The sequence below is a fragment of the Passer domesticus genome, chromosome 11, assembly GCF_036417665.1.
Source record: "Passer domesticus isolate bPasDom1 chromosome 11, bPasDom1.hap1, whole genome shotgun sequence".
NCBI lineage: Eukaryota > Metazoa > Chordata > Aves > Passeriformes > Passeridae > Passer > Passer domesticus.
The window spans coordinates 6039754-6065922 of NC_087484.1; the positions used below are offsets into that span (position 1 = coordinate 6039754).

At 39.3% G+C, this 26169-nt stretch overlaps 1 protein-coding gene across 4 annotated transcripts in view; it reads right to left on the reverse strand.

The window, feature by feature from the left end:
• The window catches only part of TBL1XR1 (TBL1X/Y related 1), a 107285-nt gene that overhangs the window by 48056 nt on the left and 33060 nt on the right, over window positions 1-26169 (reverse strand). For all 4 annotated transcript variants that reach the window (XM_064385299.1, XM_064385297.1, XM_064385298.1 and 1 more), the window contains exon 2: window positions 12292-12356. The gene's annotated coding sequence lies outside the window, so the exon portion shown is untranslated. The remainder of the gene's footprint in view (window positions 1-12291; window positions 12357-26169) is intronic.

Consider the following 26169-nt stretch of genomic DNA (forward strand, 5'->3'; position numbering starts at 1 on the left):
TTTTTTATGATTTCATTTAATTTTTAATAGAAATAGGGATAGAATTTAGAGGGTTGGGTATGTTATGGAGATGAAGACAAGGGGTTTTCTAGTAAATCATGCCTCATACAGATCACTCCAAAAAATCCACATCAAAATTTTCTTCAAATCACAGGGCAAAAAAAAAAAATACAGCAAACAATGCACACTTTACCCCTTTTGCTGACAGATGAACACCCTTTTGTAAATAGCACATTTTCAGACTGCTATTATATTGCCCACAGGTTTCATGACACTGCTGAGGGAATGGATTTCCACCAGACAAACCACAGACTCCACAGTCAGCCTAAGGTGGATCTCCTGGTAAGAGAATTCTCCCTCCAACATGCCACAGAAGCTGCCTTTCCGCTGAATTTAACCTAATTAATTGAAATTATTGTCACTGAGTATCCTGTTATATAACCAAACGAACAATAAATCCTTTGCCATCGTGCTCTTCACCTGAATTGCAGCTGGGAAAAGAGCAAAATCCAATGACCCTGTGCACCACAGCAAGAAAAGCAGCCAGGGTTATTCCTGAACACAACCCCTGGATGACACGTGGGGTACAGGGTATGGCAGGCAGGCAGAGGCACAAGGATGAGCCAGCACTGTCAACTGATCGTGGACTTGAACTTCAGCTCCTTAACCTGCTAGAAAAGCTACTCAAAATATACTGAAAATGTTATTTTCTGCCTCAGGTCATGCAAACTGGTCTGTCTGTTCAGCATAGCAACACTGGGATGAGAAAAGGCTCACTGTAGATATGCCACCAGATACAGTATTGAAAAACAAATATAGCTCATTTTGTCATGAAAACTGAGAGCACTTCTAAGCAGTTAAAGGTTTGTAGGGTTTTCTAGGCCTGGCATACTTTAGGTTTATACATATATACTATAATTTTAGCAATGCTTTGAAACATTAATAGCAGATCTTTTTTTGTTCCCTTTTCTATTGAGAAGGGAACTGTTTAAGCATTAACTACCCTTGACAATGCAATTAAAACCTGACCCATTTTCTAGACACAAACGATCTGCATTTTTCACAGTACAGTCATATGTAACCAAATTCATCTCTATTTACTCTGTCCCTCAATTCCACTTGTAATTCTGAAATGTGAGAAAAAAAACAAAAACAAAAGGGCACCAGAAATCAGTGCCTGGTAGGAAAAGGAGCAGGTACTGTGCAGAGGAGGAGTGGCCACCCCCTCAACTGTGATTCCATGACTTATAGAGAAGGAAAAGTCAAACAAGTCTGTGTGCAAAGTTTTTATCACTGTTCTGCACTCTAAAACAGACAGCAAGCAAATTACAAGGCTACAAATCCAGGATTATATAAAACCAAAAAACCTCTGGCAGTCATCATCTTTACTACTGAGTATAAATCACAAAATGCACTGATAGGACCCTTGTAAAATCTCTGATGTGGTTTTATACACACTTGGATAAAATGGAGTGGTACAAAAATATCTACAAAACACACAGGCAATTAAAAAGCAAGGGATTTTACTCATTTCACTTAAAATGTTGCTGTTCTACTTCAGGTACATCTCTCTTTGCTCAAGGAACGTTCACAACGACTAAAACCAGACATAATGAACATTATTATTACCAACATTTATTTGAATGACTGCATCATCCAAAAGATCTGTTCATAAGCTGGGGCCCCCATTGTGCTAAGGTTGCATAAACAGGTAGGACTTCGTTCCTGTGCTGAAGAGATTGTAATCTCACCAGACAAGGTCAATAAACAACACCAAAGGTCAACAACAAAGTCTCCTGTCCAGGACTTTTGTTGTTTTGTTTTAATATATATTAGATCATCTGCTACTCTCTCTTATGGACCAAGGTCCTCCAGAGAGTCAGTACCACTGCTGCTGCCGGGTCTGTCCTCCTAGTACACCCATCCAAAAAAAAAACCCACCAAAAAAACATCCAAAAAAAAAAAAAAAAAATTCCTCTTCTGTGGGAGACAAAATATGCTGAAGTTTTCAAAGATAAGGGAAGTGCTGAGATGTAACACAGCTTTTCTAGAAATTCCTGAAAGTGCCAGTTATTACTGTCTTAAGATAAATACGATGTTGAATATTGTCATCTTTATCTAAATTCAGTAACTTCTCTGACCAGTGGAATGAAATATTTTTAGCATCGAATGAGGATTAAGTGCTAGCCCTTGGTTTATTTTAGAAAAAGAGCTAGATAAAGAGCTATGTAACAAGTCTAACTGTGTCTGGAAAAAAACACCAATATAGAGCTAGCAGTGAGGGAATGGGATGCTCTTATTTTCTAACCATACTCCTAACCAGCCTCCTACAGGCAGGTCCCTGCTCAGCCCCAGTGAGCGCAGCAGAAACACAGGCACCGAGCTACACCAGAGCTGAGCCAGCAGGGAAGTGTTCTGCAGAACAGGCTGAGAGAGGGAAGGTAAAAGCATCACAGGAAAAAAGCACTTTTTTCTGTTCTTGGCTCTGGCTGTTGGGCTGAGTTAGGGAATGACTTATTAAACAGCTGAAGCTCTAGAAATTTGCAGCCGTTATCCTAGCGTGAGGCAAAACGTTACACAGGCACTTCTGCCTGGCTATGATTCTTTCTTCACTCAGCAAATATTTAGTAGGTTTAAAGTTCCCAAAACAAATTATTTTTTTCCTAGGTGTTACTGAAACAATCCATACAGCTCGCTTAGATATGACTCAAAGTGATAATGCATTTCCTACAGTGAAGACCACGCTTTACAGATCCTACAATCCTCCTGTACTAAGATAAAATGAGAGAAGGAAAAAGAAGCAAAACCCCTACTTCAAAATGCTGCATTTTGGAGGATTTTATGCATTCACACATTACAACAGAAACAATTGTCCCCCTCCCCCTTTTCAGTATATTCCTTTTCATTTAACCCAAGATGTCTGTCATGAAATCCTCCTAGGAATTCATAGCAAGTTAGGGAACACTTTGCTTTTTGACAAATCCTCTGCACTTAAGGAATGCAAGTGTTTCCTTCACCCAATTCTTCAACTAAGCTTCCTAATTATAGCACTCTTACAGGATTTCAACATACGCTGGCAGAGGCACTGTGTATCACACTGAATTTAAAGCTGAGGTAGCCACAAAACTGCTCTTCAAACCCCCTAAAACCATGCACATGGTAAGGCACACGGGCATTTCTCAACCCTGACACAGAGTGCAGTGAGCTGCTTGTGGAATTGAGCCACAGCATCATCTTCCCAATTGCCCTAAGTGCTACTCAGCTGCCATGAACTGTCTAAGGGAGGGCTGTGAATTCACCCACTTCCCAAACAGGCCCTTTCAGCTGACCTCAAGGCAATTTTTCAGTTGACCTCTTGGCAATTTTCATGGGTGTAGCCAGAGAGATGCGCGAGGCAAAGCTGGATTTATTTTAAATAAATAATTTCTCTGGCATTAATTAATTTTTCCATGGAAGATTCCTGTGGATATAGCACTGCAAATACCCAAGTGCCATGCTGCCAGGGCAAGAAAATAAGGAAGGAAGGGTGTTAGCATGTGACCCAGACCTCTTCCTGGGATGCCCAAGGTCCTTTCCCTACTCCGAGCACTCCAAACCTACAAACCACCGTGGATTTTTCACCAGATGAGTTACGAGTCACAAAACTATGTGGAACAATTGACTTCACTTAAGCTGCAATGCTTTTTTCTTCAAAAGCAAGCACAGAGGTTCCTAACTTATGAGTCCTGCATAGCTGACATCTTTTTAAGTTGATGTCACTCATCACAGCTGTAACTTGGCACTTCTAGTAACACTCTGCTCAAGATTTGCCTTTCCTGATGTTTCTCCATTCCTGCACTTGCAAAACGTCCCACATCTATCTTGGGGTAACAACAGAACCTCAGGAACCCTAAAAATGAGTATTTTTTCCCATAGGTTTGCTATGTATAGATGCCATGAGTTCTTTTTAGAATTATTTAGAATTTGCGCACATAACACTCCTTTTTCAAAGCATAAATTTAAAGATTTACGTAACGGATTAAATTGTCTTCCAAACCAGACAAAAAATGAGTCCAGGACTTGCTTACGTGCTTCTGAATTTGCTGAACTATAGTGTTTCTGATCATTACACTGTTTTCTCTCAGGATACAGTTTCTGCTCCATGTCCCAGCCCCCATGAACTCCAGACACTTGGACATCAGGACTAAGATATTTCAGAGGATCACATGTAACACTCATTCCTCTTCTAAATATGCCACAATCCACATCCAGCTGTGAACAGACTGAAAAGCAGTCTGATGAAAACAGAGACAGCCCAAGTGCAAGTCAACCTCAATGGGGTAAACCCTGCAAGTGCTTTGACATTGGCATTTTGAAAGAAAAAAAAAAATCAGTAGTTTATGTAGTTTGCATTATGATGAAAAGGAAATTCAATTGAAATACATGGACTACCATGGAGACATGTGAATAAAAAAACACAAGCCACCAAAAAAAAAAACCAACTAACCAACAAAAAAAACCACAAAACACAATGGCAACAGTTGTTCCTGTGGGCAATGAGGAGGTCAATCTGCTGAGAAATTTCTGTCAGCTTCAGCAAAAAGGATGTTAAAACAAAACTGGATGGATCAGTGGAAGCTACTTTGCTCTACAATATCCTACTCACCACAGCTCCCAGTATGAGCCAAGAACTGGGATGTGCAAGAGTCTGCTCACCAACTGGGGAGGCCTTTCAAACAGGAACCTCATAAACTGCAGCAGCATAGGAAAAACCTTAATAAAAACCAAAACTGAATGGTTCAGCAAAAAAGGATTTTGTTTTTAGAAAAAGTTAAACATAAAAGAAGCCAGGAATTAGGCCAGGGGAAAGGTATGCCAACAATCTATCCTAAGCTGCATTTGCAGTCACAAATTCAACACATACCAGTTACTTGCTTATCATAAGCAGTATGAAATGTGTACAAGAAAAGGCAGCAATGATCTTGCCTAAAGAGCAGCACATCACCTTGGGATATCAATGGTAGGAAATATTAAGTTGTATTTTATCTTCTATTTACAGCAAAACCTCAGCATCCCTAATGTGGTTTCCACTTGCTATTTACATAATTAAGTCACCTCCTCACAGTTCAGATACCCTTACTTACTACTCAGGTTACTTCCAATTTCCCAGATGGTCAGTCTCCAGAAAACACTATCTGAGCCTCAGCCACTTCTTGGTTAAATCTATTCTCATGGCTTATTAGTAGAATAATTTATCAGCTGTTAAAATAATATTTGTTACAAATTCGTTTTCTATGTAAATCAGGTTCTATGAACTAGGATGGAATTCCAGCCCTTTCAAATTCATTTTAATGTGAAATGCTGACATCAAGTTGTAACTTCGTTTGATTATTTTTTCTGTTTATGTTATTAGCAACCAGTTTTTCTGGCACTCTTTCCTGTTCCAGTTCAATCACTCGGTTGAATTACTTGAACTTCTGCTGAACTGCACCAAAAAAAGGAAAATTAACTAATGCCTCATTTGATCTTGTGACCATAAAACTTGTGTTTTCATTCCCTCTTTAACCTTTGACCATCTATTTTCCCCTTAATTTGTGTGTTATGTACCTGATAGTTTTAAACTTGTTTCTTTTATTCATGGAAAAAGACTCTGCTCTGATGGTTGATCTGCCCTCTGTTCATTTTAACCACCAGTGACTTTATTCTGGATTCTCATCAGTAAGCACACACTCAAAATCACTTCTTCATAGCCCATCATGTATATGTAATTTGGCTTACTGTATGCCCTTTACCAGAAGTACATGGCTGATCTCATAAAAAGTGTCAACTAAGCTAGAAGAAAAAACAAGTTATAAGAGGGTGAAATGGCTGATTTTATAAAAATTCCTTCACCAGTTTCACAGAATCAGCTGAATTGGAAGAGACCCACAAGGGTCATTGAGTCCAACTCCTTGCCCTGCACAGAACCATTCCCAAGTCACACCACATGCCCAGTTTATTACTTTATTCAAATTCTCTATTTCTCACATTGTTATGATGGACTTAAATTTAACTCATGCCACTTTTTTAACTTTTTTTTTAAACAGTTGTTAAACACCTGAACAGGAGATAAAACATTTTTAAAACACATGTAGACTGCAATAAAACATGGTCCATCTACAGCTCAAAGAAATTAAGAGGAAGATTTCATGACTATCATTAATGAGGTCAAAGATTCCAATTATGGCTCACATTTGACATCAATACCCTCCATTTGTGTGAATATTAAATTCATGGATGCCAATCCTACGTACATATGCTCAGTAAGGGATTCAATTCCCTTGTCTTGAATAGTTTCTTACATTTGTTCACTAAATTACAGTAAGAATGCCACACATGACCTTTATTTACAAATATGGGTGCACTAACCCACTGACTACAATTTCTGTTTCTAACCACTGAGTGAACTAAAGACTTGGAAAGCAAATACAGACTTCTAGCCATGCCATCCATGCTGATGGCCACACAGGGTCCTGGTTTTTGAAGCCAGCAGGTCTTGTTTCTCCTGAGTAAACAGAAGTCAGCATCAGCAGTGTCATTCCACACAGCCTCCAGACTTCCTATTGTCCTGCAGCAATATTCATTATCTCCCAGCATCAGCACTGCTGAAACTAAGGGCAGCTTTTACTTTTGTTAACTTGAACTAACATCAACTTTCTGCTGACAAGAAGGAAACCAGGATCAAGGCCTGATGATACAAGTGACACATTTACATGGTCTCTTGTGAAATCAGCCTTGCTCTTCTGCAGATGGCAGCACTCATGTGCTGGGACACAAAAGAGCCTGTCCTTGGGTTTTCTCTGTAATATCCTACTTCATGTACACCCAAAAGCCAGTTTAATTTTTTAACTATGCAACAAACTTTGTCAATGTTGAGAAGACTGCACTGTATTTCTAATTCTTTCATATAACAGAGCAGAAAAAGGGTAATTTCAGGTTATACAACTTCACCATGGGCATATGGCAGTGAACCCAGAGCACAAACACAAAATCTCCCTCTCCTCTAAAGCAGATGGCATGCTGATCAAGTAAGATATAATCTAATGCTAACTGCACTACTATTATCTATTGAACAAACACCAGTATAAAGCAGTGAAGACAGAAAAAACGTAAGGCGGGAGAGGTAAAGCAGAGGAAGACAACAATGAAAAAAAAACAGAGTAAGCCAGCTGTAAGAGAAGACAGCCATTGCAGCAGAAACAGCCTCTTTTCAGGTACATTTAAGATGTAAAACCTAGAAATGGCAGTAGATAAGGAACAGCAATGGCCCTCACCCTGTTTTAGAAGATGTTCATCTAGCTTGAGATACTGGCCCAGTTCCCTTTGCTCTTGCACTGCACTGGGCACCTGCCAGGGGCTAAATATCCCAGCTGCTTAGATAATTACATATTTATGATTTTGCCGAGAATTCTTAGTCAAAGCTTATTTTTGAACTGTAAAATGCTTAGAGAAACAGCAGAGAAAGTTCTCTGACAAATGCGACTTCAAAACAGAGCCAACACTTAAATTTTTTTAAAGGCCGTTCATTTCCGTTGCAGTTGATTCATTCAGTGTTGAACTTTAATGGCAGAAAAATGAAAGGGATCTTGCTAGTGTGTTTAACTTGCTCTCTGTAAGGAAACAGAAAATTCAAAAACCCTTCCAAAAATGATTCAGAATAGTGTACATAAAATGTTTAATGCTTACCAGTTTGCACTCTGCCACACAATAGAACTTTTCTTTTGTATCACCTTATTAGTAGTATTTCCTCTTCCACACATAAACCACTAGATTAGCCAATTCATGCTGATCCAATAAACAGAACTGATGCGTGAACATTTTGAAATATAATTGTTTAGCCACAAAAATTATCACAGAAAATACATTGCACTTCACCTTCCCTCATTGATAATAGCATCTACTGATTTCAGAAGGAGCAAAACAGTTCAAAATTTCATGTTGTTGGTTATTTTAGACTATTTCAGAACCTTCTAGAAATAATTTTTTTTCCCTTTTAAGGCTGCACTCCATAAACTGTACAACCAACAGCCTCAACAATAAATTTCATGAGCACTTTTAGGCCCTACTGTTCAAAGTGCTTTCAAGCTTGGTTAGCTTTATGCATGCAAGTACTCCTTATTTATATTGCAAAAGAACTACTCCTACACCAAAAATTACATGTAGGCACATGCATTTGTATTTCACAGAATAAGGGCCTTAGTCTTGTAGAGTTATTTATTTCGAATCAATTATTCTAGGTTCCTGAGGGCATCATCTTTAGTCCTGTCAAGTTTCATAAACTCTGGAAAGCAGGGTTCCCTGTTCTCAGTATGACAACCAACCTTCAGCTCCACCACCTTACAAAGAGCTGCTCATCTGCAGATACTCATTTTATATACCTCTAGCTGAGAGATGCCATTCAGATCCTCTTGAAACAAAGCCAATTTTGCAATTCCAGTGCAAAAACCTTGGAGCTAGAGGCACAGACCTCCAGCTGTCCTTGGCAGGTGCCAGCAGAGACAAGGCTTCCACACCAAACTCAACTCTCCAGCTCATATGCCCTTCCTTTGCATGGAATCTTTTTATCTTACTGGCCTGTCAGATCAGTATTTGGATGGGTTTAGCTGCTGGGGAAGCACAGGCTAATAGTTACATCCATTTATTCATTTACCTGTATTCTAAGGAGTGTGAAAGTCACAGGACTACCTGAAGGCACCACAAAGACATTCAAATTAAAAACAACTTGCTGCAGTCTTGGGGAAATTTTTGCAGACATCTTCCAGTGCCTTCACTTTGGAGTGAGTCACTCATTCTCCCCAGCTCCTCCAAGCCCTACTGCTGTTTCTGAACTAAATCCCCTGTAGGTAATTACACTGAAATGTTGCACCCATGGATTTGCTGGCCCGAGAGACTCAGTGCCTGCAGAGCTGTTCTATCCCATCTCTTACGAGTAGGAACAGTTGACATAACACACAATAGGTGCATGACACCCTCAAAACACAATATAATGTGCTCACCTAGAAGTAGGCAGCACTGAAAAGAATGGATTTAAATCACCTACTTGGTATTCCCCCCAAGACTGTGAGGACATGCCTTAGCTGTTGATGACTCCGCTTGCCTGGGGACTCTGCCTATCCTCAGACCTTACCTATGCCAGCTAGTAATATACAGTAACAACCTCTATTCTCTTCTGCATTAGACCTTTTTAACTGATCATGGTGTTGATCTTTGTCAAATCATCCATGTAAAGCCTGAGAACATGGACACTGTTTTCCAGGATGCCTGTAAGATGGCCACCACATGGCCCAGCTTGAGTCCTTCACAGCCCTTTCTGGTTACCTCTGCAAAGTTAAACCCATCCCAGCAAGCTGTCATGGGACAGTCTCAAACTGGTAGCTTCCACCTTTCTGTAAGCTCCTGGGTTTTGCACAGTCCAGTCTGTATTTCTAAATTTAGATATACATCTATATGAGTGTATAAATGCATGCACAGAAAAGCACACTCCTATATTCCCACATTATTTATGTGAACACACAAACCTGCTTCAATGACGTGCAGAGGCAGAAAGGCAAACTGGTTTGCTTCCAAAACTCACAAAAAAGCAAGACACAACAGAAAATCTTTCTTGGGTAAGCTACAAGTTCCATCACATAACAAGAAAATTTATTTGCTAAAGCCCTTGTTGAAATCCTGATGTCATTTTTTGCTCAGACCAAAGACCCAAGACTTCAGATCTTTATTTCCGACACATTCATTAATTCTTGTGGCCACAGATTAAGCACCCAGTTATCAGCCTCTACATGAACCTTCAAAATCCAAGAAAAGTAGCATTAGACACTTACTTTCCTGCAATTACCAGGCCTTTTTCATTAAGCCTTTGCATCTCTCCTTTGACATTGTGAAGAACATTAAATTTGGCTGGAAGAATGGGAAGGAGAACTTACACCCACCACTGAACACAGCCATGCTATATCACAATATCAATATTTAATTTTCTCAAGAATTGCCAACAACTACAATAATTTTTAAAGAGTAACTAGTATTTTACCCTATTTGGTTTATCAGTTAACATATACATAACATATGTATGTATACCATAACATAATATGATGCAAAAAATAAACTTCTTTTAATTACCTTGAAAATAGAAAATCTAAGAAAACAACAGAAGAGGATGGAGTATGTGTAAGTTGTTATTTTGGGTGTTTTTACTACTAAGAAATGGAACTGACAATCAGGATTTAAACATGACCAAAAATGCTACAACCATTTCTCAAGGGAATCAGAAATTAATTTCTTATTCAAATATATGTGTTGAACATGGGCAACCATGGTTAAAGCAAGGCCTTTCTGGGGGATGTACAAAACCTGCTTTCTTCAGCAACCTCTGGGCCACACTTTGTTTACACACAGCAAAGAGAAAAACGTAATAAAACCTCTGAAAATCTTTTTTACTGTACAGGTTTAGTTACAATTACTTTGGGGATGGTAAAAAATCTGTCTAGCTTGTCTCTTAAATCTACATTCAAACTATCTCAAAGTTAATCAGAGGTGAGTAATGGTTTAGAAATCTCTCGAATAATAAAGTATAACAACTTAGAGCACAAAAACAGCCCTCAAAGACAAGAGTGGGGAGTACTTCACTTCACTGCAAGTAACAGCTGAGTATGTTTTATGATCACTGTAACAACTACCATGCCCTTGAGACTGTGCAATTCTGAATTTCTAATATAATTTGTAGGGGGAAAATTAGGACAAAATGCAGTAACATTTCAAGTACAGTCTCACAGTATTTTAAAATTTTATGAAGTATAAGGACTAAGTTAATATGAAATGAGTCATGCTTTTAAGAGAGGCAGTAATACAGATCAGTATCTTAAATCATAACTAAAATAACACTCAACCACTACAAAATAAAAAGAAAACAGAGCAGCATTTTGCTGGAAAAAGGTCAACAACAACAATGAAGATTTAACAATACTAGAAAAGGCTGAGAGCACTGCTCATTTCAGGACCAAGAAGTTAAAATACCAGTCTGAGTGACCTGGTAAATACTATTCTTTCTCATTCAACAAATCCATTCCCACCACCTGAAGTTCATCCCAAATTAATATAAACTCCACTCATATAAACTCTGAGCCTAAAAACCAGACTATTAAAGAACATACAGCCTTGGTGCAGATCTTCTGATTTCAGAGGTATATTTGCTTTACTTTGTGACAAATATATTACATTTCACTCCGTGATTTCTTTGGGTGTTAACAGAATTGCTCACTACCTCAAAGTGAAGGAGTTACATCCATGCAAACTCTCTTTGAGCATAATTTTTTCTCACAGGGCAAAGACAGTGCAGTTGCAAAGGTATAAGGCTGTAATTGATTTACATATTCTTTAGATCCATTTCCACATGCAAACCAAGGGAAACCAGCTCAGCTCTCAGATCCAAAATTGAGTTTTCAAAGCAAGTGGTTCAAAACATTACCTCTTTAACTTCTGTACTGAGCACAACAAGATAGAGATGCTTTAAATATAGAATTCACACTGGCACTTTATGCATTTAATTCCTAAGGCTAATGCTGAAGGTACCACTCTTGTACACCTGAACTGTGACAACATAAGATACCAAAACTGTTAAAAAAGAGGTTGTTTGATCAAAGCTGAAGCAGCAAGTTCCAGTCCTTCCTTTCATGTCTCAGCTCTGCATTCCATCTGCACAGCTATCAGGAAGCACCAGCAAACCATAAGGATAGCCTGAAAATATGAATCTGCAGCAGTCTGTAACACTAACATCCAGAGATGGAATAAGATTGCCCCTTTCTACAGAAAACTTCACTGGTCCTGTACTGCCAAATGGGCTGAAGTAAAATACACCTGACAATGCAGAGCTGGTTTACGTTTTTTTTTCTGGGAAAAGCTGTTAGTATTGAAACAAACTGCAGAGCACCCAAGTGGGGACAACAGAACATTCAGCTTGGCTACAGCTCACCCCAAACAGGCTCTTCCAAAAGAGGAAGCAACACCAGTTACCAACAGGATGAGCTATGTTACTGTCAAGTCACTCTTCTCACTTCAAAATTAACATGCTGCCCCTATTTTCACAGCATAAAACCAAGTACAATTGTAATATTTCTGTCAAACAGCATAATGGTCTAGATGTTCCTTAAAAAATGAAAGTAATCCACTTGAATACTAAAAAGTAGTTATTCTAAAAATACTATTTGCAGTGTAAGCCTGCTAATGGCATGTGTGCAGAGAGAAACCACACCACCTTTATTCAGTTAAAAAAGTACTTACCATTGGCAGTGCATTGATATGCAGAAGTTTTCCTTTCGGGTGCCTCTTGCCACAGAAGGGTGATGCTGGCAGGGAAATAAGGAGACAAAGTAGGAAATGTTAGTATTTATTATATTGAAACCACAGCTACTGACATCTAAACACTTTGAAAAGCCCCAAACAAAAATCAACATTCCAATGGTATGACTTCCAAAATGGTTACATTGACTGTGAAGCAGTAAAGGAAAATTCTGTTTTCTTAACACATCTTGCACTAAATAACTCAATTTATGTACACAGGTGTGCCCATGAGCCCAGAGTTACCAACTCCAGCAGTGACCTCAATGATTAAAAAACCACCAGCTCACACTAATTGCTAGCAACGCTTGACAACATGTAAATAACAGAAATCTTCATAGTGCAAAATGCAAAAGAAATCTTGTCCACCTTTAAAACCCAAACAAAAACATAATCCAAACAAATCCACACTTTTCTACATTTTAATAATTTTCTTTACACGTCAACAGTAATTTTATGCACCCTACAATAAAATAACTTAAGTGTAAGCACACAGCTTTTGACGTCCAAATATGAGGTAACTCCATCCAGTACAACATTCATTTTTATTCAGCAGTGACAAACGATTTTTGTCCACACTAATATTCCTGAGTGGTTGCCCTCCATACACATACTTGCCAGACGACTTTTCTTTAGGACATAATCTAATCACCCACTCAAAGAGCAGGAAGGGTGACAGATGGACATGGGTGACTAATGAAGTATTACCAGACTATTTTTCTATTTTTAGATTAAATTCTTTACCAAGCATCTGCAACCTGTGGTCAAAAAACTTTTACTATGAGTAAAGAGTAACTACAGTTTGTGGGACTCATGATTAATACGAGGTTCTCACGTGCAATTTTCAAGCTCAAACACCTGGAAATCATTCATTACAGAGCCATTTTTGGACCCACCCAAAAAAAAAATCCACAAAAAAAAAGAGAAAGCAAAATAAAAGTAGCAGTATTTGGGTTTATTTTATTCTTAGAAGATCCCACAAGGCAGGCAATAACATCACCTTCACAGCGCAAGCAAGAGGCACTGCAGAGGATGCTGAGGAATGCAGGAATGCTGGGAATTGAAAAAATTTGCAAACATGCTCTTATTTCCTTGCTTAGTTGTACTTGTGCTGCAGAAAATATGTAAATAGGCTGAGTGAAACTCCACTCCTCAAGAGGTACAGTATCCTATGCAAGGCTACTCAGGAAGTTGTTTTTTTCACAGCCAGAGATGCTGATCAGCTGAGAAGACAACACTTTAACACCACTCTGCAGACCCCATAAAAACATTATTTGCTTATAACAAGAGTTTTCCTTAAAAGCAGAACAAAACAGCAACCAACCAAGATTCTTTTGAGAACAATCTAAATCATGATAAAAGCTGTGTGCAGAGAAAGGCAGAGGAGGGCCCTGCTTCTGAGTGTGATGCTTGGTTTGGGTTATTCCATTTGGGAAGGAACATTGCAAACATAAATAAAGGGATGATTGCACAGACATAAACCATTTTCTTCAAGGAAAAAAGGCTTTCTTCAGTACACACTGCCCAAATTGTCTCCTTCCAACACCTCTTTGCCCTTGTGCAATCTCAAGTGCAGTACTTATCATCGAAGCCAGAGAGGGAAACCTTTCCGCCTGATCCGTGGAAGAGGCTTCTTGTCCTTTGCTTTACATCTAAACAGGGCAGTGACACGGAAAGAAGCTGGAAGCAAAGACTCAAGAGAGCAGAGAATTAGAAAAGAAAGGGTTCACTGACTTCACTTCATTCCTCCTTCAATGTTAATTGGTTGTAGGCTCCAGTTTTAAATAAGGGCGCTTGAAGCAACGTGTAAACATTTAGAAAACTCTGCGATGTCCTTCTTCAGAATCAATTGCTGAGTACAAATGCCTCATCAGCAGCTTTTCTTCTTTCCAAATTTATCTTACTGGATTTTGGCATGTACCTTGAAACAATGCAGGTGACAGTTATAATTTATTGATTTCAGACTATCTCTCACCTTTATATTCCAACACGTTACGGTGATTTAAACAGGTGCCCAGATGCAGTAACAGCTATTCTACGTGACACTTAAAGGGCATCTGGTGGATTATTTTTAAGTTGGTAGGGCACACCTGGGGAATGCACAGCAGCTTGTGGGTTTGGATCCTTCATCTTGGAAGGGCTGGGAACAGGTCACCACTGCCTGTTGACTAATATGTTCAACATAAAGACTGCTCCCCTCAACTTGAAAGAAAGATGATTTTGATGAGCACAGCATGTGCTCAGAGCCAGCGCTTGCCAGCCTTGCCCACACCAGTTTTTTCTGCACAAAATGACATAACTGATGCCAATGTCCCTCAGAGATTTGGGGCCAAACACTCGGTACAACACCCAACATCATCTCCCTGTGAAGAGCATCCTACCCTGACGTGGTGTACAGGGACCAGGCCTTAAACCCAGCCTGCATGAGCCAGGCAGTTCCCACCTGCAGTGCTAAAACCAACACGCCAAACCACCTTCACCAAAGCAGCAAATATCCATCCAGGCTGCCTGCACAGATTGGGCTGCTGCTATCAACCCAGCAATAATTGTGTGGTACAAAGGAAACCACAGATAAAAACAACCCTGGCACCAACGCAGTGACAGATCTGGTTATAAACACACAGACCAGACGTGCACTGATGTTAGTCCACACCTGCTTCCAAACACAATCAGTTCAAAGCAAGGATTTCTCTAAATGCCACTTGCAGAAATGTTTAACCATTTCCTTCCAGAAATGCTTTTATTGGTGCTACTTTCTCCTTCCCAGACATTACACTGGGTATGTGTTATGGTTAAACCTGCGTTTTCTGCATGAGCTTTGAATTGCACTTGTTCCCCATGTGAACTTGTGCTTCTCTCTAATCATCTTAGGATCACACTGTTTAAACTACTTTCTGAGATTTTGGTGCTATTTGAGTTCTAACAACAAATTTAGTCATTAGATGTTGTGCTTTCCAAATCACAAAAGCCTTCTAAGGACACAGTATCTTTTCTTCTAAATTATCCTTGAGTATCCTGCTTTTTATCTGAATTCAGTATCTGGAAAAAACGTCCCAATCAAAACAGAATTAAAAATAACTAAATCCTGGATATTCCCCTCAGTAACTAGGCTGCAAAAACCATGAGACAATAACTTTAAAAGCCTAAATTGAAAACTAATCACTCCATTGAATCCTTCCTTTCATTTGGTTAATAGGCACATACAAAGCTAATGGTGATTCTACCACTGCTTTGCTTGGAACATAAACAGAGAAAACCAAAGTTATTTCTTTTAATCACAGTTCCACAGTGATGTATGGCAATTTTTTTAAGCAATTCAGCACGTCTACAACAACATCTGCTTTTCAGATCTGACAGAGAGGCTAAAATGAGACAAATACCAACTCAGAAAATTCAGGAGAAACAAATACATACAAGTGTATGTAAGTTGGGGGGGGCGGGGGGGGAAATCAGCACACCACACAAGATGTTGTTAAAAAGAATCATTACTTGAAAGTGCTAGGTAGCAGTAGGGTTGCTAGTGACAAAATAACATGCACAGACTGCTCCTGTACTTCACTCTGGGAGCGCGGCGTGGGCGAGGATGCTTTACAAGAAGCCTCATCAGGGGAAGCATTGAAAGTATGTAAGACCTGCCCAGAGACACATCCACACAAGTTCCTAAACTCTACTTGAAACAGCTCTTCTCTGTCAATTGAGAATTTTTTATTTCCTGATCTTTGTTCTTTTACCTTTATTCCATCAGAAATATAGAAAAACCTGATGTAAGCTGACTTTCCAGATGTTTCAAAGAAGAAATACTTAACTTGTGCATTCATATCACATTAAAGCTGCACAACTTTCCACACTTTAGGAATACTCTTACATTGAACAAGCACCTGTATGTCCATGGACATATGTGAATCAACTGCTAAAACAAAGGATATCTGAGGGGATAAAGAATAAGAACTGGGCAAGCAGACAGCACTATCCTGGAGAAAAGTTCATCCAGACACAGAAATCACTCACTGCAAACCCACAGAAACAGGATTCGGATTCACTGTGCAATGAGAAACACAGGACAAGTCAGACCAGAGCAAAAGAATACTGATGAAATTTAAACACCAATTTCTGTAACAGTCAAAAACTGAGGCAATCACAGAAAATAGCTCATAGCCCACTGAAAGGGAAGGAAGCTGAATTGCTGGAGAGGAAACCAACTCAGCCAGCTCCATTAAAAACCCATAATGCAGCCAGTAATCTTGTCAATACCAATCAGCTGGTAGGAAGGCAAGCAGCACTGCGGCACCATTTCACTTGCAAGCATTTAAATGAATTTCATTAGTAAGTAATCCAATTCACGTAAACTGGAAGTTAGAAGGTCCTAGAGAATGAAGTTAAAGTCAGTCTAGACTGGGAAAGAGTATAAAGAGTTATTACCCAAAGCACTCTTATGCCAAAGGGCCTTAAAACACTCACAAAACCCCAACTCCCACCTGCAGGATGGGGCCCACCTGTGAAAATGCAAGGTAGTTTACAATTTGTGGAGTTTTTCTTCCAAAAATAGTGGACATGATGACTACTGACATATTGATCAAAACAGTAGCATACTGACAAATAATTTTTTCTGTGTTTTTAGTCTAGAACTGAGTTTTAAATTTAAATTCATCACTGGAATATTAATCAGATAAAACAACTTGCCAAACTGGGTGCTCTCAGCAGACACACTTCAAATAGGAAAAATATTTTTCCTTCTCTGAAAAAAAAAAAAAAAAAAAACCACCCACCAAAAAAAATTAATAAAAATTTGATGTGTAACATTTAGGGGCCACTCTGTTATTACAGATTTCAAATACATACCTAAAAAACTGAAAAGCTACAAAAAAAAAGAAACAAAACAAAGAAATATGTAAAAAATCAGATTTTTTTCCCTTTCCTTTTCCTCAAAGTAAGAGCAGACATATTTCCCATATACTAATTCAGCCTTCTCCAGCTCACTAAATCAACTGAGCTGCACTGGTGAGTGAGAACCCTTCCATTCTCCACTCAGAACTCAGACCCAGTTAACTGAGATGAGCCTTCACAGCTGAAGGAAAGGCCACAGCTGCTTTTGTCAACATGTGCTTGCAGGGAACTGATAGCTGCAAGGTTAGAAGGATTTTAAAACTGGTCTCCAGTGTGGGTTATGGAAAAAAGCTCAAACTGCTTTCCTGGGAAAATCACCACCTTCTTGCCAGTGCTTGCCTCATCTGTGTTTTTAGACAGATACTGTGTTTCAGAACAATACAGTCTTCTGATTTGGTTTTCACAGTAGCCATGCAGAAGAGCTTATCTAGATTACGGCAAACTTAATTTACTGAGTTTATTAAAATTCTGTCTCACATATGCCATGTTTCGGTGAGGTGGGACACATGTTTTACGCAGACATCGCATTTGGAGCTAGGCTCAAAATGCTGACATAAGGAAATCCCCCAAAATGACAAAAGGACTTGCCAATATTGCTATTATTTTCAACCTCAGTGAGTGCAACCACCATGGGAGCCCTGGCTGGGTTTCCCTCAGTGCTGGTACCACTACCACCACCTTTAGTTCTCTGGGGCACCCAGAAGTCAAATGGGCCATTGTTTCCAAGTAACACTCAGATGTACATTTTTGCCAAGCCAAGCTAAGGAGCTGCTGAGGACGTTCAGACAATGCAGTGGGGCTTGGTTTCTGCTGCAGGAGGTGTTTGCAGACAGCCTGACGTCAACAGGCTCGAGCTGTCCCGCTGTGGCCGCTGACCCTGAACGCTGAGTACGCCCAGAGCTGCTGAAGTGACTCTCCCTGTCTGAGGACACAGGAGGAAGGCTGGTTGCCTTCTGTCTGCCCACTGCAGCAATAATTCCCAGGATACCTGCCCTTGCAGCAAAGGGTCAGGTTTAAAAACAAAGGTATTCCAATGTGTTCTTAAAAATCCACCTTGCTCGTGATATTGGGTGGTAGTTGTAGCATAGAGGCTGAAGAGTTAGGATGCAAGAATTCCTTTAAAATAGCCCTCAAAATTATTAGTCACTTCTAAAACTCAAAAGCACTTAAAAATCCACAGGTATGAAAATATTTTTCTGAAAACTTTAAGTTGTACCAGAGGCCAAAAGCAAAGTTTGTGGTGGAGCTTAGGCTTATACACTCCAGGTGTTCCTGGGATACAGCTCCACTAAAATAAGGTGCTTATAATGTGTTCCAGATTCTTCCTAAAATTATTATTACTATTATTTTGTGCAAAGCCAGAGAAAAACATAAGGCTCTCACACTGCCAAAAAAAGCAACACTGAATACCTGAAATCAATTAAATGCATCAAGGAATAATTTTTCTTTTTATTTTATTTTTCAAAAATACTGGTTAACAAAAGCTGCTGCACTTCTGCTTACAGTCCCCTCTCATTTCCCCAGGAACTTTCAAAACTGAGTGACACCAGAAGCACAATGTACTCAGGCAATTGTATCTACTTTCCAAACTGCCACTGTGTCTGGGTCATATTTTCACACAAATAACCTACAGATGAAGTTCCTCCTGTACAGGTAAAGCCTGTGACTAAGTAGCAGACATGTTGCCCAAGACCAAGCAACACTAGGACTTTTTTTCCTTTTTCCAAATCTTCACACCATGCCACCAGTAGACAACACCATCTTTCCTACAACCTTTGGCCTCTGCTCTTTCCATGTCTCCATCACTTCTCTAACAAAGCAATTCTGCAACCTCAAGTGAGGGCTCTGATTCACAATGAGTTAAAACCTACCTGGAGAGGGCTGCCCTTGTTCATGCACTGCTTATCCAGCCATCCCTGCTAAAAGGACAACTTATTCTTACACAGCAGCTACTGAGCTGTGACAAATTGCAGAGCAGGGTAAAGGAAAAAAGCCTGTGCTTCTCATTAGCACGGCAAGCTTTCCTGCCCCTGAGAAGGGAAGCCTCCCCTGCAGCAGGGGCTGAAGCCACAGAAGGCAGAGGGGACAGCACACTCATTCCCAAAGCAGCTGTCTCTTGTCCCCAAGAGCTCAGGTGTGGCTCACGTGAAGGCTTTGGTTTAGTTTTAAGCTCAAGTCCCATCCTAGCCAAGATTTGACTGCTACTGCATGGGGACACCTCAGTCTACCCTCATCTACCCTCTCCCAGCTGTGTTCTCAACACTTCCTTTCCTCTAAAAAAATTAAGTTTTCTTCCACTCAGCTCTTGAAGCATCCCACTGCAGGGTCAGAGGAGGACAGAACTGGCAGACAAAAAGGAAGAGGGAAAGGGAAGAAATGCAGGAGCAGCACTGCCCTATAGCTCCATCATCAAAATACATGTTTCCAAAGGATGCCAGAGAAAGGGAGCCCAGCACAAAAAGCTCTCAGCAAAACTGGAATGATGTACTAGGGATGAGTCCTACCACAAACAGCACAGACACTAACTGCATGAAACAGGTATCTGTTATTCTGTTGTCTTTTCAAACCATTTGGATACCAGTGTCTGTCACACTGACTGAACAGCAAAATAGTAACATCAATATTAGACTTGTACACGGAGTAAGAGACACCAAAACCTGTTCCAGAGAATAAGGAGCTTACGGTACAGAGAAACATTGCAAAATATTTACTTTAGCACTATGGTCAAAGAGAACAGCATCTATTAAATAAATGGACTAAAGTCATTAATCAACAGCAGCATATTAAACTAATATAATCATGCCACTTGTTCTTTGTTGGTTTTGCTTTCTTAACAACAGGACTTAAGCATGACCAAGGAAAACATGTATTTGATTCATCAAAGACAACATATTCGAAAGAACGGAGACTTCAGGAAACAAAACCACAGCAGAGAGGTTTTACAAAGATCGTCAACTAGGCCATGATTAATTGGTAACAACCTAACAGTGCTCTTATTCAAGCCTGTCCTAAGCAGTAAAGAGGGTTTAGCTGTATGTATGCACTTGAACTAATAAACTATGTACCTCCAGGATAGACCTAGGTGGTATATCCTGAAATTAAAAAGAAAAACCCACCTCCTAAAAATACTGTTTTATTAGCATTTCCATTATGTTGGTTTTCCTGCTTGTAGGAAAAGGTTTTTCCCTATTGAAAATGAGTGTAAAAAAACCGTAAGCAAACTTATTTTGTTGCCAAAATGAGTGAAGTCAATATTTTTGTTTCACTGGAAGTATTTTCTGTTGATTTCCTACGGTCATTGCAGCTGTACAGCTCAATTTATATCCCTTTGAACTTACGTGTAACACATACAGAGCAACACACAGCAGGTGTTTATCCTACAAACAAGTGAAAGTGGGATTAGATAACCTATTACACCCCTTTACAAACAATTTCAAAAGCAGAAAAAAGAATGCTGATGTTAGTTAAGGGATCAGTCTCAAGTACAGCTATGTAACATCACGGACAGGAGAAAAAACCAGCAATTTCACAGGAGCAAATGTTATGGGCAAGAGAAGACTTAGGTGTGTCTGGTTAAGATTGGGTAGCTGCAAATACATTTTAAATAACCAGGAAAAACTTCCCCATAACAAAATCATGCAGCTGAAGACAAGTTAAGAAAAACTCTCGGTGCCATGGGGCTTCTGTTATTTTAAACAAGAGCAGTAAGGACTCTGGAAGGAGTAATTCTGCCTAAGGAGAAAGATTAGTGTTTGATCTAACAGGGCTTTTCCCTTTCTTTACTTTTTGATTCTTATCTTGATTGTTTCACACCAGGAATCTGAAACTGGCTGAGCTGTGCATCCTGCAAATCTCGTTCAAACTGGAATAGGCTGGGGATAGGATTTCACCGTTTGGGAATTTCATTTACAGAACTCTGCCTCTGCAGTCACCTACAGAATTCTCATTCTCTGTACTGCTGTCAGGGCTTCGTGAAATCGCTGGGTTTGGGACTTTTATTTTTTAAGTCAACTCACATTTATCAATGTGATCTACTAGACTGGTCAGAGAAAGTAACAAACTCAAGAGCTCTGTTCTTGGTCTTTGGGAAATCAAACTTCCTTAATCTTTCATCTTGTTAAAACTAGAAAATTTACCCACACCTTAATATTAAAATATGCCAGGTAGGTACCATCACTGAAGAGATTTTCTCCTGATGTGTTTTTTTGCTGCTCCCATACAGATTCACTAAAGCATCCACACACCAGCCCATTTTCCATTTTTAGAAGGAAAAAAGTGACGAATGTTTATGAACTTTAAAAAAAAAAAAAAAGGCAAAAAACTACGCCTCTTATTTTCCATTTGAACCTACAGATATTTAGTTATTTTTACTGATGGAGAACAAACAGAAGGCCTGTAAATTTTGCTGCTTTCTTTTGTGATCATGCTAACATACATTGGAAGCAGAGTGACAAATGCTCAGGGGAAGAGTATCAAACACTTGTCAAAAATACTCTACCTAGCAAAAGTATTTCCCCTCAGTGTCAAACACCAAATACTGGGGTCTGGTTCATCTCCAAACAGAACACTGTAGATATTATTTCAGTCACACCTAGTCAAGGGCTTTTCTTCCCTGGTTTTTTGAGGATACTTTTATGCCATGCTTTTCCAAGTCCGTGGCAGAATATAAAAATGGAACAATACAAGGTATTTAGCACTAATAAACACACAGACCCTATACAGCACAGAGTAATAAATGCACAGGACCTGGCAGCCCAATAATGATGCATCTTCCATCACCAACAAGTAATAAAAACCCAAGTTTACAAGGTGCTGCACTTCAGAAGAGACTGTTTACTGGATCAGATAAAAACAAGGTTCTATACATATATTTTTTGTTGTATGACACAGTACAGCTGCAAACATTTATCAGACTTTTTCTTGTGTCTTATCTTTCTTATCACTGCCTAAGGAACAAGCAAAACCTTGGAATTATAAAAGCATCTCAAACACTAGCACTTCTGACCCATTTAACATATCCCCTTCCTTTTTTACACCAACTTTACCCAGAAATAAAACCACTTGCCATATTCTCCCAGGAATGCTACTACTGGAGTGATTTTGACACCTTTTCAGAGAAATCTTGTTGACCCTCCAGGACTGGTAACAAGCTGGGTGCTCGCCACCTACACACTGGCACTCCCTCTCCCACAAAAACAAAAAGGATGCAGTTTTGCTAGCAACATCTGCAGACTAAACAAGCTCAGTTTAAGAGCAATTAGCACTCTTTGTTCTTTGGTCAAGTTAAGATCATTTCCATGGGGCATTTTTAGCTAATCCGTTAATTCGGTGATTCAGAAAACTACTGGTTTTATCTTTTTGTTCCTCATATCTTCATGTAAAGCAGTAAAAATCAAACTACACTCATTTACTTTGGCCTGCATATGAAGAGTTAATTTTTATAACTTCATTGTGTAACGACTTCACTGCAAAATTCTTAACTGACTTGAACAACTGCCAGTCCTCAAAACAACACTTGCCAAACATTCTTACCAAATTTCGAATAGAGTGGCTGCATGGACCAGCCAGAGACCATCCATGGGCTCAGAGAGCAGAGATGAGTGTGGATGAAGGAAGGCAGCCACAGGGAAGTGCAAATAATCCATGCCAGAGAAGCAGCACCAGTGTGAAGTGTCAGTAACACATGTATGGAAGTGATCTACAAAGCCTCCCATCACTGCATGGAATTCCTCTGTCCCAGCACAAGCTGCAGAGCCATAAAGGGTAAGATAAGGAAATAACCCTGGATTCCAGCAACGTGGTGCAATGGAACACTGCAGCAGCTTCTCCCTTCTGGTAGTACTTCATACTGCAGGGGCAATCTGATTTCTCATGTAACTCTCCATGTACAAACATGTCACATCTCTCATGTGACACATTTCAGGAAGAGAGGTGTACTTGCAAAAGCAAACATCTGCATTTCTTTTGATTAACAAACCAGAAAGACACTCCTGCTCATCCTTAGTCACCAGCAGACTTGACCTGGTGAAGTCATTTCAGCAGTCCTATCTCAGGCACTCCACCCACACCCTCCTGAGGCCTTTATTTTTCTCTCTTTTAAATTAACCAATCTCTTGCAAAGAAAAACTCTGGGCACTGCCCAAGATGAGTGGCTGAGTTGCTTATAGCTGGAGAGACCCAAAAGTTGCCAGACCTGAGGTAGGGTGAACTTAAAAATTCTGGTAAAGAAGATAGACACTTCCATCACGTTATTACTGAATATGTTTAGAATTAAGAAACATTAAAATACATATCCCTACAGATACCACACAGTAAATTTTAAACCTTGCTGCTTACTATTTTAAGCAACTAGAGCAAAACACAACCAAATGGTGGTGCCTAAAGAGAACTGGAGGGCAGTGTCTGGGCTGTCTCCTGCCCAGTGCTGCTGCCTCACAGCATGAGGGAAGCAGAACAGAGAATACTACAGAAGCATTTCTGTTTATGCCTTTCAAAAGCAGGCAGTTCTTTTCATATTTGCAAAGAATTTATATTTTTTTAAAAAGGCGAGTAAAAAAATCCTTTTGCAATTCTTTAACTGAAATTCTTTGGTGTTTTGATGACAGAGCCTACTGCAGATAAAAAATACTATAGAAATATCATGTCAAAACTGAGTTTAGATTTTAATTTCAAATTCCATTTAAAATTTTGGCAACCTGCACCAAAATCTGATTGAAGCTACTAGGAAAAATATCAGATAAATGAAATAATCAAGCAATATTTACAGTTTGAAGAAAACTAAGCAATCAGTGGAACTGCTGGAAATCACAGGCAGTGTTCATGAACTAAAAGTGTTAAGTGGCCAGCTTTTACAGTGGCACAGAAATTATTTTTAATACCACAACTATTTTGCATTCAAGTGGCTTCAGTGCTTTGCATGTGCTCCAGACACTCAAGGATAAGAAATTTATCTGCCAGTTATGAGACTACAAACCCCACTAATTCCAAAATACTGAACAAGAAAATCAGTTCATTTCACTACTGTCAAAAGAGCACTTTTCCCTAATTTGAAATGCAGAAGTTTCCCTCTTTATCCAGTACACTGCAACAATAAAGCAAGTGAAGATTTTGTGCATTAGATACACACATTCCTCTAAATGCAGTTTGACATAATAAATTAGAAACGTGCCATTTATCAACATGTAACTTCCTAAAAAGTCATAAAAACTTAAATAATTTGTATAAATAAAGGTTATATGCTTTAACAAAAGCAGACCAAAGCAGTAAATCAGCCTGATTAGAAAAACAAATACCATTTCCACTACAACAATTCAATCTTTGTAGCAAATCAAACATTTTAATAGATTGCAGCACAGTTATTTTCTCAACAAAGTTTGATTTCTCTAAATCCAAAGCAAAATTACAATCAATTACTTCAAACAAGGGCTTTACCTGTTGATTAAATTGTTTTCCTTTCGATCCGCCCTGGGCTTAGCAGACATTTATTTTGGTATTAAATAGTCAAAGGTGTAAATTAAAGACTAAAAGACCTCCTTAAAACATCTACAATCAGCCTTTATGTTCACTACTTTCAGAAGAAAAAGATTTCAAATAGGGCAGCGCTGGGCAGTCCCTGTCTTTGGATGGAAGTCATTGAAAACAGATCCAAGGACCCTAGCAGGTCCTAACCCACATCCTGAGGTGCTCAGTCCTTCCTTGGAGGTAGAACAGTGAGCACCAAACAAACAAACAAAGGAAATTTAATCATTCAGTCCTGGGTGGGATGGGTTTTATCTGTTTTTTTTTAAGCTTAGCTTTACCATTGAATTCAAAACCAGCAAATATATTGAAATAAACCACAAAGTTGTGTCCAGACTACAGTAATTCTTCAGGTAATTACACTGAGAAAGAAAAAATAAGAGGGCAGTTGCCACAGGAAGTCACCTATTTTAATTGTGCCTGCTATTATTTTTGTATTCAATATGCATTCAAAACCAAGCTTTTTTTACACTTCAGCAGTACCACACTTGCTCTTGCTTCTGCAGGGAAGCATTCCCCGCGAGTTCACTGTGGGTATCATAAAATCTCAGCTCATTGATAATTAACTTGTACATCTCATCCAGAAGTTTCTTGACAGCGCCTGCTCTGTATCCCTTCTGGAACATCAGTGAGAAACACCAAAGACCAGACCAAGAGGGCTGATTTTAACTGCAAGCCATGTCAGAAGAATAATAAAGTTGTTCCCATTTGAACAGCAGCAAATAAGGAATCAATAACATAAAATACATACATTATAAAAGAATAACCCACAGAAACACCTTCCGGATTCAGATTTCACTGTCTTACACACTTCAAAAACATGAAAGGCTCTGAAAGATCAATACAACCCATAAGAATCTAAGGTGCAGAAATCCATAACTCGATTTTTTTTTAATATGGTAAACTGTACAGTAGCAAACACTGAGATAAATCAAAGAGATCTCCATACAAGAAACAAAACAGGTTATAAATCCAGAATTTATAAACTTCCCATATCCTCAAATAGGGAATGTGGTGCAAAGAATTTATTACAGAACTTGTTTTCTAGTGGGCATTCAGGTATTTCTCATTTCAAATAAAAACTTCTATTAAAGTAACATGATCTCTAAGGATTTATCTCCGGGCTTTCTCCCCCACAAATATTGTTAATTTTTAATGAGCTTTCTGAAAATTCCCTTTGCACTGAATCTCACTGGCTGGGGATGCCAAAGGACCCTTTGATCAGCAGACACAACTCTTTTGCTAGTTTTGGAGGGCTTTTACTCATGGAAACTACAAAAAAATTCTTTTGATCATAGCACCAAAACTCTGGTTTCAGATCACTGCTGGTTTGGAGCCATCGGGGGTTGGTGTTCTGCCGAGTCATTCCTCCCGAGGAGCAGCTGAGCTCAGGCTGGAGTCCCCAGGCACAGAGGGCAC